The sequence below is a fragment of the Bos javanicus genome, chromosome 17 (assembly GCF_032452875.1).
Source record: "Bos javanicus breed banteng chromosome 17, ARS-OSU_banteng_1.0, whole genome shotgun sequence".
In the NCBI taxonomy this organism is placed as follows: domain Eukaryota; kingdom Metazoa; phylum Chordata; class Mammalia; order Artiodactyla; family Bovidae; genus Bos; species Bos javanicus.
Window position 1 is genome coordinate 2,734,120 of NC_083884.1, and position 19,509 is coordinate 2,753,628.

Genomic DNA, 19,509 nt, shown 5'->3' on the forward strand with positions numbered 1-19,509 from the left:
GTTAGAGCAGACATTGGAACCTGGCTGTGGCAGACACTATTGGTTCACTTCAGTTCAGTTCAGTCACTCAGTTGTGTCCGACTCTTTGCGACCCCATGAATTGCAGCATACCAGGCCTCTGTCCATCACCAACTCCTGGAGTTCACTCAGACTCACGTCCATCGAGTCAGTGATGCCATCCAGCCATCTCATCCTCTGTCGTCCCCTTCTCCTCCTGCCACCAATCCCTCCCAGAATCACAGTCTTTTCCAATGAGTCAACTCTTCGCATGAGGTGGCCAAAGTACTGGAGTTTCAGCTTCAGCATCATTTGCTTCAAAGAAATCCCAGGGCTGATCTCCTTCAGAATGGACTGGTTGGACTCCTTGCAGTCCAAGGGACTCTCAAGAGTCTTCTTCAACACCACCGTTCAAAAGCATCAATTCTTCGGTGCTCAGCCTTCTTCACAGTCCAACTCTCACATCCATACATGACCACAGGAAAAACCATAGCCTTGACTAGACAGACCTTTATTGGTAAAGTAATGTCTCTGCTTTTTAATATGCTATCTAGGTTGGTCACAACTCTTCTTCCAAGGAGTAAGCGTCTTTTAATTTCATGGTTGCAGTCACCATTCGCAGTGACTTTGGAGACAAAAAAATAAAGTCTGACACTGTTTCCACTCTTTCCCCATCTACTTCCCATGAAGTGATGGGACCAGATGCCCTGATCTTAATTTTCTGAATGTTGAGCTTTAAGCCAACTTTTTCACTCTCCTCTTTCACTTTCATCAAGAGGCTTTTTAGTTCCTCTTCATTTTCTGCCATAAAGGTGATGTCATCTGCATATCTGAGGTGATTGATATTTCTCCCAACAATCTTGATTCCAGCTTGTGTTTCTTCCAGCCCAGCCTTTCTCATGATGTACTCTGCAATCAAGTTAAATAAGCAGGGTGACAATATATAGCCTTGACATACTCCCTTTCCTATTTGGAACCAATCTGTTGTTCCATGTCCAGTTCTAACTGTTGCTTCCTGATCTGCATAAAGATTTCTCAGGAGGCAGGTCAGGTGGTCTGGTATTCCCATCTCTTTCAGAATTTTCCACAGTTTATTGTGATCCACCCAGTCAAAGGCTTTGGCATTGTCAATAAAGCAGAAATAGATGTTTTCATGGAACTCTCTTGCTTTTTCCATGATCCAGCAGATGTTGGCAATTTGATCTCTGGTTCCTCTGCCTTTTCTAAAACCAGCTTGAACATCAGGAAGTTCACAGTTCACCTATTGCTGAAGCCCGGCTTGGAGAATATTGAGCATTACTTTACCATTGTGTGAGATGAGTGCAATTGTGCGGTAGTTTGAGCATTGTTTGGCATTGCCTTTCTTTGGGATTGGAATGAAAACTCACCTTTTCCAGTCCTATGGCCACTGCTGAGTTTTCCAAATTTGCTGGCATATAGAGTGCAGCACTTTCACAGCATCATCTTAAAGGAAATCAGTCCTGAATATTCATTGGAAAGACTGATGCTGAAGCTGAAACTCCAATACTTTGGCCACCTGTTGCGAAGAACTGACTCATTGGAAAAGACCCTGATGCTGGGAAAATTGAAGGCAGGAGGAGAAGGAGGTGACAGAGGACAAGATGGTTGGATGGCATCTCCAGTTCACTGGACAGGAGTTTGAGCAAGCTCTGGGAGTTGGTGATAGACAGGGAAGCCTGGCATGCTGCAGTTCATGGGGTCACAAAATGTCAGACACAACTGAACTGAATGAGTTGTCTGTTGTTGCATAAATTTGCTGTGGGGCTTTTGACAAAGTTTTACTCTATCTTAAACTACACAAGAAGGTATTTACACTGTTTTTTGCCTTTAGATATTTTAATGTGAGAACAATACCTGATATCGAAACAGCTGCATCATCCAGCTCATGTAGTTGTTTATGTTGTTCAGCCAGGTTGCAGCTATGAAGGGAAAGCCAAAGGGATCACAGAGAATTGGATGCCTGACAGCATTAGCCATTGATCCCAAACCTGTAACTGCCTTATTCTAGGCTTCTTATACAACATAGCTTTTATTGTTTATTTGGATTTTCTATTGTTTGTTCCAGGAAGCATGGTAATAGATACCGTTGTGAAGGCAATAGGAAGTCTTAGATTTCCACATCATCAATCTAATGTCCTCAGACACAATACCTGGGAGTCGTCCCTCAGTCAGGTTCTGCAGTCCCACAGACTGGCTCTGTAATCTACTGCTGCTGCTGCTAAGTCTCTTCAGTCGTGTCCGACACTGTGCGAACCCATAGACGGCAGCCCACCAGGCTCCCCCGTCCCTGGGATTCTCCAGGCAAGAACACTGCAGTGGGTTGCCATTTCCTTCTCCAATGCATGAAAGTGAAAAGTGAAAGTGAAGTCTCTCAGTCGTGTCCGACTCTTAGCGACCCCATAGAAGTCAGCCCACCAGGTTCCTCCATCCATGGGATTTTCCAGGCAAGAGTACTGGAGTGGGGTGCCATTGCCTTCTCTGCTGTAATCTACTAGGGGATGCCAATTGGATCGTATAAACCAAAACAGTGTTTCTGTATTTTGGATTATTCATTTTATGCAAAATGTGTTCAGCAAGATGTCAAAAGGTAGCCTCACAGGAAATATAAGTGATACATTTTGGTTTATAACAAATGAGAACATGAAAATACGTACATGTTTTCAACTATTTCTGTTCCTAAAACTGTGTTTGTAATGAGTAATGATTTCTGAAAATCTTCGTATTCTTCTGTCAACTGAAAAAAATGCACCATTTAAAAGTTGAGAATTATATCTTGTTTGGTGGAATTTTTGAGGAGTTCAACCCTGGGAGACAGGAATCTCAAGTAGCTCTAAGAGAGTGTTCCCCTGGGTATATAGGGGTTTCTTTAACAAAGACCAGGCTGTCAGAACTTGAAAAGATTACTATTAAATTAATGAAAACTGGGGCTTCCCACTTGGCTCTGTGGTAAATAATCTGCCTGCCAAAGCAGGAGGTGCGGGTTTGATGCCTGGGTCAGGAAGTTCCCCTGGAGAAGGACATGGCAACCCACTCCAGTTTTCTTGCCTGGGAAATCCCATGAACAGAGGAGCCTGGAGGGCTATAGTCCAAGAGGTCACAGAAAAGTTGGACGTGACAAACAATGGCAAAAAAAAGCCAGATATCTCAAGTTAAAGAATTTAGCACATTTCTTGTGGGAAAATGCAAGAATCTGGGCACACTGAAATCATTTCTTTGAAATGCAGTTCAGCTATCTGGGACCAGTATCCTGTTCTTTCCCTTCTTGAGTCTTTAAGGTGCACCACTGGGGTGGCTGCGGTGGCTGAGAGTTTGGCAGCACAGCCTGTTGGTCTCTATCCTGAGTCCCCTCAAGCTCACCTTCAGGAGAGAGTAGAGGCTGATATCTTGATGGCAGGAGCATCCTTTGTTTGCTGATGTGGCAGGCAACACTTTTCTTCACACTTCAAAGTCTCTTCCGATTCCCCACATGTTTCAAAACTAAAAATTATAAGAATAACAGGTTTGGGGAAGATCAAATTCAATTGACCTCACAACTCATCTGATACCTGAATGCTCCTTACAATATCTTTATGACAAAACCTCAGTGTCTTTTTATTATCCTCCTAGTGTTAGGTAACTCAATTCAATTTAGGGGCTCATATTTTATTTTCAGAGTTTTGATGTATAAAACATTCTTTTCCAAGTTAAAATACTTCCTTTTTTATATTTTATAAATGGGCATCACAGAGAAGATAAATTCCTCTTCCATGTAAAAGCTCTAATTGAGGCAGGAAATAGATGGGGTCCAGGTTAGGCATTTACAACTGGCTTTCTGTTTACATTTTATGGGGCAGGAGAAAGTGGGCTTCAGGCTTGACACACAACTAGCCTCCTGTTTGTTTTTACTGAGACAAGAGATAGGTGGGCAAAACTCAGTCTCCTGTTTGCTCTCCCAAACAGAAGTAGCAACAGGGACAGGGTAAATAGCCAAGCTTTGTCTTTTGTGGACACCTTAACATAATGGTCATGGCAAGAACAAAAAGAGGCAAAACCTTGTTTGAGTAAAGGACCAGAGATAACATTTCCTCTTTCTTGGGGCAAGGGAGACACTATTTCATGCTCAGAAACACTCCCTGGGGGTCGAAAGTCAGGGGACAATGTGGGGCCATAATGAATCTTGCTTCTCTCAAATGCCTTTGCATCAAGATCCATCTTAGCAGAGAGGTGCATGCATACCTAGAGGGGGTTTCTGAGACAAACAATCCAGGAAAAGAGAAGCAAGACTCAGTGGGACCCCATAGACGGCAGCCCACCAGGCTCCCCCGTCCCTGGGATTCTCCAGGCAAGAACACTGCAGTGGGTTGCCATTTCCTTCTCCAATGCATGAAAGTGAAAAGTGAAAGTGAAGTCGTTTAGTCGTGTCCAACTCCTAGCGACCCCATGGACTGCAGCCTACCAGGCTCCTCTGTTCATGAGATTTTCCAGGCAAGAGTACTGGAGTGGGTTCCTTCCTTCTCTGGAGAAGGAAGACAAAGACCCTGAAAACTGCCCCCTTATAAAGGATTTAAACATCCCAAAGGCTTGACTCTCTCTCTCTGAGTTCACCCATGCATTTTTCTATATGTATTTTTACTTTTCCAATAAGCTTTTACTTTTGTCTTTACCTTCAGCCTTTTTGCCTGAATTTTTTCTTGACAAGGCAGGCAAGAAATGGGGAACACAACCCTGCCCATTAGCAGATAGATTGCCCAAAGCCATACCAAGCCCATGCTGCTGCTGCTGCTGCTGCTAAGTCATTTCAGTCGTGTCCAACTCTGTGCGACCTCATAGATGGCAGCCCACCAGGCTCCGTGTCCCTGGGATTCTCCAGGCAAGAACACTGGAGTGGGTTGCCATTTCTTTCTCCAATGCAGGAAAGTGAAACGTGAAAGTGAAGTCGCTCAGTCGTGTCCGACCTCTAGAGACCCCATGGACTGCAGCCTACCAGGCTCCTCTGTACATGGGATTCTCCAGGCAAGAGTATTGGAGTGGGGTGCCATTGCCTTCTCCTTACAAAGCCCATATACACCCACAAAACACTACTGGACATAGCACTGCCCTTCAGAAAGACAAGATCCAGTTCCATACACCAACCAGAAAATTTTCACAAGGAACTGGTCCAACCCCACCCATGGGAGGTAGACACCACATAAGAGGAACTATGACCTTGCAGCCTGCAGAAAGGAGACCCCCAAACACAACACATTAAATAAAATGAAAATAAAAAGAAACATACAGCAGTTGAAGGAACATGGTAAAAACCCACAAGACTAAACAAATGAACAGAAAATAGGACCTGAAAAAGAATTCAGAGTAATGATAGTAAAGATGATCCAAAATCTTGGAAATAAAGTGGAGGCACAGATAAATAGAATGGAGGCATGTATGGAGAAGACGGATTAAGAAGAAATGCTTAATAGGGACTTAATGGAGAAGGGAATAGCAAACCACTTCAGTATTCTTGCCTTGAGAACCCCATGAACAGTATGAAAAGGCAAAATGATAGGATACTGAAAGAGGAACTCTCCAGGTCAGTAGGTGCCCAATATGCTACTGGAGATCAGTGGAGAAATAACTCCAGAAAGAATGAAGGGATGGAGCCAAAGCAAAAACAATACTCAGCTGTGGATGTGACTGGTGATAGAAGCAAGGTTCCATGCTGTAAAGAGCAATATTGCATAGAAACCTGGAATGTCAGGTCCATGAATCAAGTCAAATTGGAAGTGGTCAAACAAGAGACGGCAAGAGTGAATGTCGACATTTTAGGAATCAGCAAACTCAAATGGACTGGAATGGGTGAATTTAACTTAGATGACCATTATATCTACTACTGCAGGCAGGAATCCCTCAGAAGAGATGGAGTAGCCATCATGGTCAACAAAAGAGTCCGAAATGCAGTACTCGGATGCAATCTCAAAAACGACAGAATGATCTCTGTTCGTTTCCAAGGCAAATCATTCAATATCACAGTAATCCAAGTCTATGCCCCAACCAGTAACGCTGAAGAAGCTGAAGTTGAACGGTTATGAAGACGTGCAAGACCTTTTAGAACTAAACCCAAAAAAGATGTCCTTTTCATTATAGGGGACAAGAATGCAAAAGTAGGAAGTCAAGAAACACCTGGAGTAACAGGCAAATTTGGCCTTGGAATATAGAATGAAGCAGGGCAAAGACTAGTAGAGTTTTGCCAAGAAAATGCACTGGTCATAACAAACACCCTCTTCCAACAACACAAGAGAAGATTCTACACATGGACATGACCAGATGGTCAACATCGAAATCAGATTGATTATATTCTTTGCAGCCAAAGATGGAGAAGCTCTATACAGTCAACAAAAACAAGACCAGGAGCTGACTGTGGCTCAGACCATGAACTCCTTATTGCCAAATTCAGACTGAAATTGAAGAAAGTAGGGAAAACCACTAGACCATTCAGGTAAGACCTAAATCAAATCCATTATGATTATACAGTGGAAGTGAGAAATAGATTTAAGGGCCTAGATCTGATAGAGTGGCTGATGAACTATGGAATGAGGTTCATGACATTGTACAGGAGACAGGGATCAAGACCATCTCCATGGAAAAGAAACACAAAAAAGCAAAATGGCTGTCTGGGGAGGCCTTACAAATAGCTGTGAAAAGAAGAGAAGGAAAAAGCAAAGGAGAAAAGGAAAGATATAAGTATCTGAATGCAGAGTTCCAAAGAATAACAAGAAGAGATAAGAAAGCCTTCTTCAGCGATCAATGCAAAGAAATAGAGGAAAACAACAGAATAGGAAAGACTAGAGATCTCTTCAAGAAAATTAGAGACACCAATGGAACATTTCATGCAAAGATGGGCTCGATAAAGGACAGAAATGGTATGAGCCTAACAGAAGCAGAAGATATTAAGAAGAGGTGGCAAGAATACACAGAAGAACTGTACCAAAAAGATATTCACGACCCAGATAATCACTGTGATCACTGACCTAGAGCCAGACATCCTGGAATGTGAAGTCAAGTGGCCCTTAGAAGCATCACTACGAACAAAGCTAAAGGAGGTGATGGAATTCCAGTTGAGCTATTTCACGTCCTGAAAGATGATGCTGTGAAAGTGCTGCATTCAATATGCCAGAAAATCTGGAAAACTCAGCAGTGGCCACAGGACTGGAAAAGGTCAGTTTTCATTCCAGTCCCAAAGAAAGGCAATGCCAAAGAATGCTCAAACTACCACACAATTGCACTCATCTCACACGCTAGTAAAGTAACGCTCAAAATTCTCCAACCAGGCTTCAGCAATATGTGAACCATGAACTTCCAGATATTCAAGCTGGTTTTAGAAAAGGCAGAGGAACCAGAGATCAAATTGCCAAACATCCATTGGATCATAGAAAAAGCAAGAGAGTTTCAGAAAAACATCTATTTCTGCTTTATTGACTATGCCAAAGCCTTTGACTGTGTGGATCACAATAAACTGTGGAAAATTCTGAAAGAGATGGGAATACCAGACCACCTGATCTGCCTCTTGAGAAATCTGTATTCAGGTCAGGAAGCAACAGTTAGAACTGGACATGGAACAACAGATTGGTTCCAAATAGGAAAAGGAGTACGTCAAGGCTGTATATTGTCACCCTGCTTATTTAACTTATATGCAGAGTACATCATGAGAAACGCTGGGCTGGAAGAAACACAAGCTCGAATCAAGATTGTTGGGAGAAATATCAATAACCTCAGATATGCAGATGACACCACCCTTATGGCAGAAAGTGAAGAGGAACTCAAAAGCCTTTTGATGAAAGTGAAAGAGGAGAGTGAAAAACTTGGCTTAAAGCTCAACATTCAGAAAATGAAGATCATGGCATCTGGTTCCATCACTTCATGGGAAATAGATGGGGAAAGAGTGGAAACATTGTCAGACTTTATTTTTGGGGGCTCCAAAATCACTGTGAATGGTGACTGCAACCATGAAATTAAAAGACGCTTAATCCTTGGAAGAAGAGTTGTGACCAACCTAGATAGCATATTGAAAAGCAGAGACATTACTTTGCCAACAAAGGTTCGTCTAGTCAAGGCTATGGTTTTTCCTTTGGTCATGTATGGCTGTGAGAGTTGGACTGTGAAGAAGGCTGAGCGCCGAAGAACTGATGCTTTTGAACTGTGGTGTTGGAGAAGACTCTTGAGAGTCCCTTGGACTGCAAGGAGATCCAACCAGTCCATTCTGAAGGAGATCAGCCCTGGGGTTTCTTTGGAAGGAATGATGCTAAAGCTGAAACTCCAGGACTTTGGCCACCTCATGTGAAGAGTTGACTCATTGGAAAAGACTGTGATTCTGGGAGGGATTGGTGGCAGGAGGAGAAGGGGACGACAGAGGATGAGATGGCTGGGTGGCATCACTGACTCGATGGATATGAGTCTGGGTGAACTCTGGGTGTTGGTGATGGACAGGGAGGCCTGGCGTGCTGGGATTCATGGGGTCACAAAGAGTCAGACACGACTGAGTGACTGAACTGAACTGAATGGGCATATAAAGAATAGATGATCAACAATAAACAGCACAGTAACTGGAATTACAAATATACTAGAGGGAACTGGTAACAAGATAACTGAGGCAGAAAAACGGATAAGTGAGATGGAAGGTAGAATGGTGGAAATAACTGAAGCATAGAAGAATAAAGGAAAAAGAATTAAAAAAAAAATGAGGACAGTCTCAGAGACCTCTGGGATAACATTAAATGCACTAACATTTGAATTATTTCCCAGAAGAAGAGAAAAAGAAAGGATAAGAGAAAATGTTTGAGATTATAGTAAAAAACTTCCCCAACATGAGAAAGGAAAGAGCCATCCAAGTCCAGGAAACCCAAAGAGTTCCATACACAGTAGACCCAAAGCAAAACATGCCAAGACACATATTAATCAAATTAAACACAAAGAAAAAATTATTAAAGGAAGCAAAGTGAAAGTGAAAGTTGCTCAGTCCTGTCCGACTCTTTGTGACCCCATGGACTACACAGTTCGTGGAATTCTCCAGGCCAGAATACTTGAGTGGGGAGCCTTTACCTTTTCCAGGGGATCTTCCCAACCCAGGGATCGAACCCAGGTCTCCTGCATTGCAGGTGATCCTTTACCAGCTGAGCCACAAGGGAAGCCCAAGGGGTTCCTGGAACATCACAGATCAGCTGGCCAAGAAGAGAGCTGGTTGAGAGGCAGAGACTTGATCAGCCTTTCCCTAGGAGCGCTGGTTAACCTTGGCTGCATGGCAGGGCTCCTGCCGTGGCCGCGCTCAGGGCGGGAAGAGGATGAGGAGCTCCAGGTCAAGGAAGGAAACATCAGTGGGGACGGTGCGGCCCCCTTCCAGGAGCCAAGCAGCAGCTGCAGAGCAGGCTGGCGACTGAGGATTAGCAGCCCTGGAAGCCTGCAAAGGACAACACGGGCAGCGGGGCAGGTGCACGGAGCCGACGAGGAGGAGAACGCCAAGGGCAAGGGCGAGTGCCGGCTGCTCTTTCCAGAAGCTGGTCGGCGAAAGGGTGGCGAAGCGTGGGGTCCTGTTTAACAGAGACAGAGCGTGTGGCAGAGGGGAAGTAGTCAGTGGACAGGGAATTATGAAGGGAATGGGTCTGTCTCTGTCTCCAAGAGAGCCGAGGGTGGGATCGGGGGTGTAGATGGAGAAGGTGTGTTCCCGCTGGTCAAGAGAGATCCTTTTCCTTGAGAGAGAAAAAAGCTGTAGAGGAAACCTCGGGGATGCTCTGGCTTGGAGAGGACAGGTGATGATGGAGCACAGGTCAAGAAAAAAGAAGCAAAGGGAAAGCATTAAATACAAGGGGATCCCCAAAACGCTAATAGCTGATCTTTCAACAGAAATTCTGCAGGCCAGAAGGGAGTGGCAGGATATGCTTGAAGTGATGAAAGAAAAAGAAAAAAAACCTACAGCCAAGTTTACTCTACCCAGTAAGCTTTTCATTTGGATTCAACAAAGAAATCAAAAGCTTTAAAGATAAGCAAAGTTAAAAGAATTCAGCACCACCAAACCAGCTTTTCAACAAATGCTAAAGGAATTTCTCTAGACAAGAAACACAAGAGAAAGAAAAAGCCTACAAAAACAAACTGAAAACAAGTAAATGGTAAAAGTATCACATATTATCAATAATTACCTTAAATGTAAATGGATTAAATGCTCCAAGCAAACAACACAGATTGGCTGAATGGATACAGCCAATATGCGGTCTACAAGAGACCCACTTCAGACCTAGCAACACATACAGACTGAAAGTGAGGGAATAGAAAAAAATATTCCTTACAAATAGAAATTAAAAGAAAGTGGGAGTAGCAATACTCATATCAGATAAAATGACTTTAAAATAAAGACTGTTATAAGAGACAAGGAAAGATATTACATAATGATTAAGGGATCAATCCAAGAAGAAGATATAACAGTTATAAATACATATGCACCCAATATAGGAGCATCTAAATAAGGCAAATGCTAACAACTATTAATGAGGAAACCAACACAATAATAGTGGGGACTTTAACATCCTACTCTCACCAATGGACAGATAATCCAGACAGAAAATTTATAAGGAAATACAAACTTTAAACAGAACCCTGGACCAGAAAGACCTAATTGATATCTACAGGGTATTTCACTCAAAAACAGCAGATTTCACTTTTTTCTCAAGTGAGCATGGAACATTCTCCAGGATATATCACATCTTGGGTCACAAATCAAGCCTTGATAAATTAAAAAAATGAAATTATTTCAAGCATCTTTTCTGACCACAGCACTATGAGATTAGATATCAACTACACGGAAAAAAAAATACAAAAACACAAATATATGGTAGCTAAACAATACACTTCTAAATAACCAAGATGTTACTGAAGAACTCAAAGAGGAAATCAAAACATACCTAGAAACAAATGACAATGAAAATATGACAACTCAAAATTTAAGGGACTCAATAAAAACAGTGCTCAGATGCAAGTTTATAGCAATACAAGCCTATTTCAGGGAACAAGAGAAACATCAAATAAACAACCTAACCTTATACCTAAAGCAACTAGTAAAAGAAACTGGTGAGAAATTGTTATATAATACAGGGAGACCAGTTTGGCTGGGCTGATGACCTATGGGATGGGGGGGAGGAAGGGTCGGAGGTTCAAGAAGGAGGAGATATTATGTATAATTATGGCTGATTTTTGTTGTCATATGGCATAAACCAGCACAGCATTGTAAAACAATTTTCCTCAATTAAAAAATAAATGAAAAATAAATGGGTATGTAGCTAGTAGAACTTCAAAGTTCATGAAGCTAAAATGGATAGACATTAAGGAGAAAAATAAGTAAATTTATACTAATGATTATAGATTTTAATTGCCTTATCAAAATTGGTAAAACTATGCAAAAAAATTAGCAAACATATAGATCTGAACTCTATCAATAGCACTGACCCAATAAATGTGTTTCTTCACATGTATTGAGTATAGTAGGTATAATAGCTATCACAGGATGTAAAAACATTTCCTACTTATTTTGCCCCAATACACTGAATCAAGGAAAATTAAATTTCCTTCAGTCTAACTCTTAGAACCTGACACAGAGCTTCTGACCCTTTGTGTGTACTTTCTGTTGTTTCCATTTTACTGGGACACCATCTTTCTGCTAACAGATACCATCTCTGGTAATGCAAATATTTTCTTTGTGGTTTCCTGAAATTTTCTCTACCTTTTTCCTTCTGTAGATTCCTGAATCTTGGAGGTAGATGCATGGGAAGTTGATAAGTATAAGACTGAACCCATGGTGGTAACAGTTACCTGAGATATGTCAGTTTTACACTCTGTTTTCTGGTAGTATAGAACAATACTTCAGACAATATGCTTTGGTACATGTAAAGTTAGCTTTATTAAATTGAAGGAGAGGGAGAAAAAAACCTTTCTTCATAAAGAAGTGGCATCTGAGGGTTTGTTTACCAGGGGTATTTATTTCAAACATTATTAATGGTCAGGGAGTCCCAGTTATAGAGATAAGGTTTACCGCCCCCTTTGAAATCAGTTCTGTCAGAGTGTGGTCCTTTCTCGTGCATGAGAGGTGAGTGCTCTCTTTATCTAATTACAGCAATAGAGACCTTCCACAATCTCATCCAACTTCTCAGTTGGATCGATTTCATTTAGCACATTAAGACTGAATTTTTAAAGAGGAAACAAGACATACAAAGTGGAAAAGAATGAAGACCATGTTTTTAATCAAGATAACCACAGTGCAAAACCAAAGTACAATAAATTCCCTTAAGTGTGAGTTCTGGAAGTAACTTTTAAGAGAGTCATAGTTTACATTTCCTTTGACTGTAGATTAAAATTAAAGAAGAATTTTCTATCACAACTGAACTTCTAAAAATCTGTGCTATCTTAAATACCTTCCATGCCTGGAGAGTCAACAGAAAAATATCTAGCTTTTAAATTTTGCTGAACATTCACTTCATGCTGCTGTTATTTTTCAGTCTCCAAGTCATGTCTTAACTCTTTGCGACCCCATGAACTGAAGCACTCCAGACTTCCCTTTATTCATGAGCATCAATTAATTTGAATTGAGAAGTGGTTAGGTGCATACCATAGTACTGAATACTTGACAAGGGTAATTCATCAATAGGACTATCTTTCTTTTTCCCAAGGAACTTAGATTCCATGATGAACAGTACTTGGATGATGAACGAATGACATGCATGCATAAAAAGTTTTGGTCTTTGTTTCACATTCAGAAAAGGCCACAAAACCCATAATAGTCCTCCCATATATCTAGCATTTTAATTTGGATAAATGGAAAATAATATGACCATGGCCATTTTTTGCTACTTTGGGACTGTTTGATCAAATACAAACATTCTATCGTGGTTCACCCTTGCTTGTCACCCTCCTCCAGGAAAGCCCCTGTTGAAATAGTCCCAGGATTGTTGGTGTCCGGAGCAGAGTTTGCTGTAGACTTTCCTCACCTCACCTCCCTGGGTCAGTGTTGCACTTGACCCCTCACCACCTATAGTCCAACCACACAAAATACTTTATACCCCCATGTGCCTTGCGGTTTCCTGTCACTCTGAGTCTATTTGATCTGCTTCTTTTGCTGGGACCACTTTTCCTCTGGCCTTTGATTCCCAACAATCAGAGACTCATAACACAACACCAAGCGCTGTTAAAGTCTTTTTTATGCTCTCTCTTGGGCTAGATGTGCTTCGTGTGCTAGTCAGCGTTTTGAGTATATAAGCGTATGTGCTATTGTATTGGTAATATTTATTTCTGCATTTGTATTTGCATTTGTTTTAAATCCTGTCCCCCTTGTTAGAATGTTAGCATATCGTATGTCAGAAATATATTAAGTGTTAATACATTTAATATGAATTAATGTGTGACTTCAATAACCATTTTAAAATTGAGGGAAATAGAGATAAAGGAGAAGCATGTTAAAAATGTAACATGTTTTAAAAAAATATTTATTGAACACTTCCTATGTATGCTCAAAGAGCTTAGTATTTTAATTAAAGAAATTACATAATCAGTTTTCTAATTTTCAAGGGTAATCATATTTTCCTTCCTAATGATCTCCCAGACACTATGTCAGTTATAAGGATAAAGAAGTGACTAGAGTATGACCTATTACAGCATGATGATGATAGTACAGTAATAGGTACAGACCTCTAAGCAGATAATTAAAACAAAATGTGATAAATGCTTTAGGAAAGGTGTCCATCACTTAATTTATTCTGTATAACAATCTACCCCCAAATTTAGTGGTTTAAACAATAGCCATTTTTTAGCTTATAATTCTGTGAATTGCTCAGTTGGTTCTAGCTAAACTCTTCAGAAGTTAGGAGGCTGACCATAAGTCAGTGTTCTAAGGAGAGCCTCACTCAGATGTCAAGTGGTTGGCTGGGGCAGGTGGAGCGATGGGTCACTGGGTCAGGTTTCACTCATTAGACAAACTGGTCCAACTTCTTTACATGGAGAAAATAGAGGGTCAAGATCAGGAAAAGGACCATCTCCAAAGCACAGGCACTCTGAAGCCTCTACTGAGGTCAAGTTTGCTAAGGTCTCAGTCACTAAAGTAAGTCACATGACAAGCCCCAAGGCATTGTAGGAGGCATGGACGAGTGGAACAAGAATTTCAGCAGCCATTTGGCAAGCAATCTCTTCTCAGTGATTCTTAGCTCTACCCTCTGATCTTTCAGGAAAGCCCTTCTATCTGAATATCCTCCTTTTTCCATAAGAAATGAATGGCCCAAGTTGATAGTTGAGTAGCTTTCTAAGTTTTCTTCCAGTAGAAACTTGGAAATCCAGAGACCTCTTTTTCTCATAGTCAAAATTAACAGCCCTTTTGCTGATATAATTTCCTTCAAAAAAATGTGTGTGCTTTCTACTCCTCTGTTAACAGAAGTTATACCACAATTCTTTTTAAGACAGACCTTAAAAAGAAAGTCTATCCAAAGACAGACTTTTGGGAAGCTTTCTAAGCTGCTTAGAGTCTTTGAAGCCCTTTTGTCTAGCTGAGAGAGACCACTAGATTATCATCTTACATTTTTCTTAAGTCTAACAAAGGGTGTTAGGGCCGTACCTTTGATTTGATGTTGATGTAGAAGCCATGCTTTACTGGAAGTGTCCTGAATTTTAAAAACACACTCAGGTTTTAATTTACTTTGAGACTCTTTTACTCACTAGAGAGACTGCAAATGAGAAACAGGTATCCAGCACACTCTGGTTTCTTTATACACTATATACATTCTTCTTGAAAACTGATTAGTTCCTTCTTTAGCTCTTCTCTTTCCCTGTAACTCATCATAGACAACTAAGAAAAGTCAATGATATTTTAAACAGTTTTCTTGAAAATTATCTTGCCAAGGTTTACATCTTCTAAATTACTGCAGGCAATAGTTTCACAATTTTTTTGTAGTATTTCATAATTGGTGCCACAATCTTCCATCCTCCACTAGCAGTTTGCTTGCCAATTTCCCAGACTTCTCAAAATGTCTTAAGGTTTCTGCCCAATGAGTTGTTCCAAAGCTACTGTCATATTTTGTTTTGCTGTTGTGGAAACATTCCAAGTGATACTTAGATCACTTTCTCTATCAGTTAAACTTTTGCTGCAAAAAAAAAAAAAAAAAAAATCACCACCAAGTGTGGGTCCTTAAAATACTTTCTTTAGTCCACTATTTTGTGGGTCACTCAGTGATTCTTTGGTCTGGACTGGCAATTTATGAAACACTGAAAATAAAATGATCCCTACTAAGTTCTCTGAAGCATTGCATATAACTAACAAAGTGACTATTACCAAGGATAGCCTTTCACATGCTGGCACTTAACTGGGGCATGATTTTCCATACACAAAAGCAGAGTTCCAAGAGCAAGAGGGCAAGCCCCAATGTGCCAGCTCTATCAACATGTGCTTTCTTCAAATATTCTTCAAATTAATGTTCCATTGGTGTAAGTCACATGAGCAAGCCCAGAGTCAATGAGGGAAGGCAGTAGTGAAGGATAATAAATTATGATAGCTATTTTTGCAAAACCTACAAAAAACTATGAGAAGACTACAAATAAAAGAAAAGGAGAAATTGTCTAGATATTAGAGTAAGATCAAATCCAAACCACATCAATGTTCAAAGCACAAATCTTGAAATTTAAAATTTTGAATTGAGAGAGACAGAGAGTCAGCATGGTTTGAAAGTCAGCATGGCTTGAAAATCAGCACAGTTTGAAAAACATTGAATTTAACTGGACAAACGAAAATTTATGTGCAGTGTGTATCAGATGGAGACACATGGGTCTGACAGCAGCTCTCTCCCCAGGCTATCTTGAGTCTTGCACACCCCAAATCCTATCGTGCATCCTGGGCACAGCAATTCTCATTCTGATAGGCCACACCCTTCTGAAATATTTTATTGGTCGGTCATCCTTAAGAGAAATCCTAAACACCTCTGATCAGCATTTTCTCCATTCAAGAAGACTATATGAATGCAGGATGTCTCCCTTTTCTTCTTCAATGGAATTCTTCTGAAGAGACTGGTAGCCATGTACTTTCAAGCTTCTGATTATCTTTAAATGTTTAGCCTTGATATCAAAGGTGCCTAAACCTGGTTTAGGGAGAATCCCTCCATGCCTCCAAGGAACTTTCTATCTAGACATTTATAAATACCAACCTACACCCTACTATCTTTACCTATACTCAGCTGATAAAAATAAGTTTTGAGGCTGTTCATACAAGTATTCATTGAGTATTCACTACATGTAGGTTAAAGAACTGTGGCCAATAATGATGTTGGTGACAAAATTTGGAAGGAATGAGATAGGTGAGCACCAGAAATCCATCTTATTGAGAAGATAAATGGACTTGTGAATGAAATAATCATCGAATATTTAAACACGAGAGCCTCACATGCCTAAATAATACAATTATTTCCAAAATCTTAGGGGAAAGAGTGATTTTTCAGTGTGTCAGTTTGATCATGTCAATTTTCAAAGAAAGAAAAATTAATATAAATTAAAATGGCACTATTTCATTACAGCCAGTTCAAGAGAAAAAATGGAGTGAGGCAATACTCAGGAGGAGTATGCAAGAAACTACTAAAAAAGGTTGAAAATTTAAAGAAAAAGAAAATACGTTCACCATCATCCAGCATCTTTTACAGACTTTGAAATATAGTAAGAGACAATTAATGACATAACGGAGAAGACAATGTCATCCCACTCCAGTACTCTTGCCTGGAAAATCCCATGGACGGAGGAGCCTGGTAGGCTGCAGTCCATGGGGTGGCGAAGAGTCCGACACGACTGAGTGACTTCACTTTCACTTTTCACTTTCATGCATTGGAGAAGGAAATGGCAACCCACTCCAGTGTTCTTGCCTGGAGAATCCCAGGGATGGGGGAGCCTGTTGGGCTGCTGTCTATGGGGTTGCACAGAGTCGGACACGACTGAAGCAATTTAGCAGCAGCAGCAGCAATGACTTATAAATTATTTGTCCAACCCAGAGATTAGAGATCATTTGACTCCCTGACACAACACTTTTCTCACCTAAACTGCATTCTGAAGTCCTCTACCTGACTTAACCCCCAGCTTACATGGCAAAACATAAATTAGGAAATCAGTGCTATGCCATAGCTATACTCTGCAACATCCAGGGACATAAAGGCCACTCTGGTTACTGTAGTTTTGTAGACAGTGTGAGCTGAGAAGCAGTAGGCCCAGATTGGTCTAGTTTTCCCAAGAAATAATTTATGAAGTCAACTTAATAATATAGTCTAAACATGTATGAAAGTTGTCAATCTAGTTTATCAAGTGACTTTAGTGTCAGGGCTACTTTGTGTCTCTGTTAAAAATTAGATTTCTTTTTGGGAGAATGGCATTGAAACATGTAAAATATCATGTAAGAAACGAGTTGCCAGTCCAAGTTCGATGCACGATACTGGATGCTTGGGGCTAGCGCACTGGGACGACCCAGAGGGATGGTATGGGGAGGGAGGAGGGAGGAGGGTTCAGGATGGGGAACACATGTATACCTGTGGCGGATTCATTTTGATATTTGGCAAAACTAACACAATTATGTAAAGTTTAAAAATAAAATAAAATTAGAAAAAATATATATATATAAAAAAATTAGATTTCTTCTCGTGGATAAACAACAGAGTTCAAGGCCTTAGAAAAAATAAGCTAAAAACAGCATCTTGTATCTTCTTCATGTGTATTTTTGGGGTATGTTGCAGAATATTTGCATGTAATAATTATTTTTCATTTGAGTCGACTACCTTGCTTCTGGTAGGTAAGAAGCAAGTTCGACTACCTTGAACAACTACACTGTTTCAAGTCCTTGATGTGCAAAGATGGATAACCCATCTTCAAATAGTTTACATGCTAAGAGGCAGAGACATGAACCTAAACCCATAATTATATCACAAACAATTATTTCTAGAATAAGTAATGAGTTGAGTAGGAAATAATTGAGTTGAGGAGGAAATAACTAACTCTATCTCCATTAGGAAATTGGGGAAGTTTCATGTATGTGATGAGATTTGAGATGGTATTTAAAATTATGCATGTGTTCTTTTGCTATAATCAGCAATGAAACAGTTATAGGCAAATAATTTTAAGAAAATAAAATTTAAAGACTAAAAAGTAAAAAGGAGATGGTAGAGAATATGGTAACTTTTTTTATCTTTATTACTTTTCTATATTATAGAAATAAAATTTAACACCATCAAAAATCTTCTTGGGATGATCATTTCAATAAATATTTAAAAATATATATAATCAAAATCACTGATATCTCAGCATATGAGTAGTATTCTTTGATCGCCCTTCTTCTTAAATATCATCATCTTAATACTCAAGTATTATGGTATAACTGAAAAGCCAAAGAGTTACTTTGTTGTCCTGTGTCTCCTTGCAAAGATTAGTTTTTGATAATTGTTATTTTTAATTATAGGACATTTTTATAATAGCACGTGTGATATTTTCTTCTATTCACTAAGATTTTATTCATTCAAACTAATGGCTCTACTAAATCCATTTGAACATTTCTTATCTAAGGTGTAGCTGTTTTAGGGAAACAAAAGAAAAAAAATGCATCTGTATAAAATTAAAGGCTTCCAAAAAATTAGCAAGTACAGAAACTAAGTACAAAATGTTGTTCTTTGAAATTTGCATTTTGCATATTGAAACATCCAGAGTTTAAATTTTCATTGAAAATGGCATATTATTTAATGTATTAAATAGATTAAAATGTAAATCTTAGTTGACAAAACCTTAATGGTGCTGTGATCAACATAATTAATGAGAGTGGTTCTTTAAACAGCTTTTTTTTTTTTTTCAGTTTAGAAACTGAAAGTATTAGAAGTTAACTATGAACTCTTCATTTCAGAATCTCCCATATGAAGCATAATTCTTAGACATAGGAATTAACTGTTGAATTAAAGCATAAAAGAGTAAATAAATAAACAGTAAGTTTCCGGTTTAGCCCTTATAACACCTGGAATGCAGAGGCTTTCACTAGAGATAAGTATGTCAGTGGTAAACAGTAAGGAGATGAGAGGACAATGATGAGTTCTAATGTGAGTTTCTTCCCATAAAGATATATATATATATGTAATTTTCCATCAACTTTCACCAGGATCACACATTTAATTACTCCTTTTCATTTTCTTAAGATTTATTTTTCTATTACTTTAACAACAAAAATGATTCTAAATAATACTCATTTTTAGAATTTCACATAAGTTCAATTGTTCCTGATTGAAAGGTTCCAAATGAGAGAAAAAAGACATCCATTTGATGAGCAAATGTAAATTTTATAGGCACTGTCTGCACTTGACACAATAAATATACTTTAAAAATCCCCAACAATAGAATCATTAATTCAACAAGTATTTGCTGTGTGAGTTACCATCTGAGCCACCAGGGAAGCCCGAGTTAGAGAATACAAAGATGAATAACGTGGTTCCAGTCTTTCTAGAAAACTGGAAA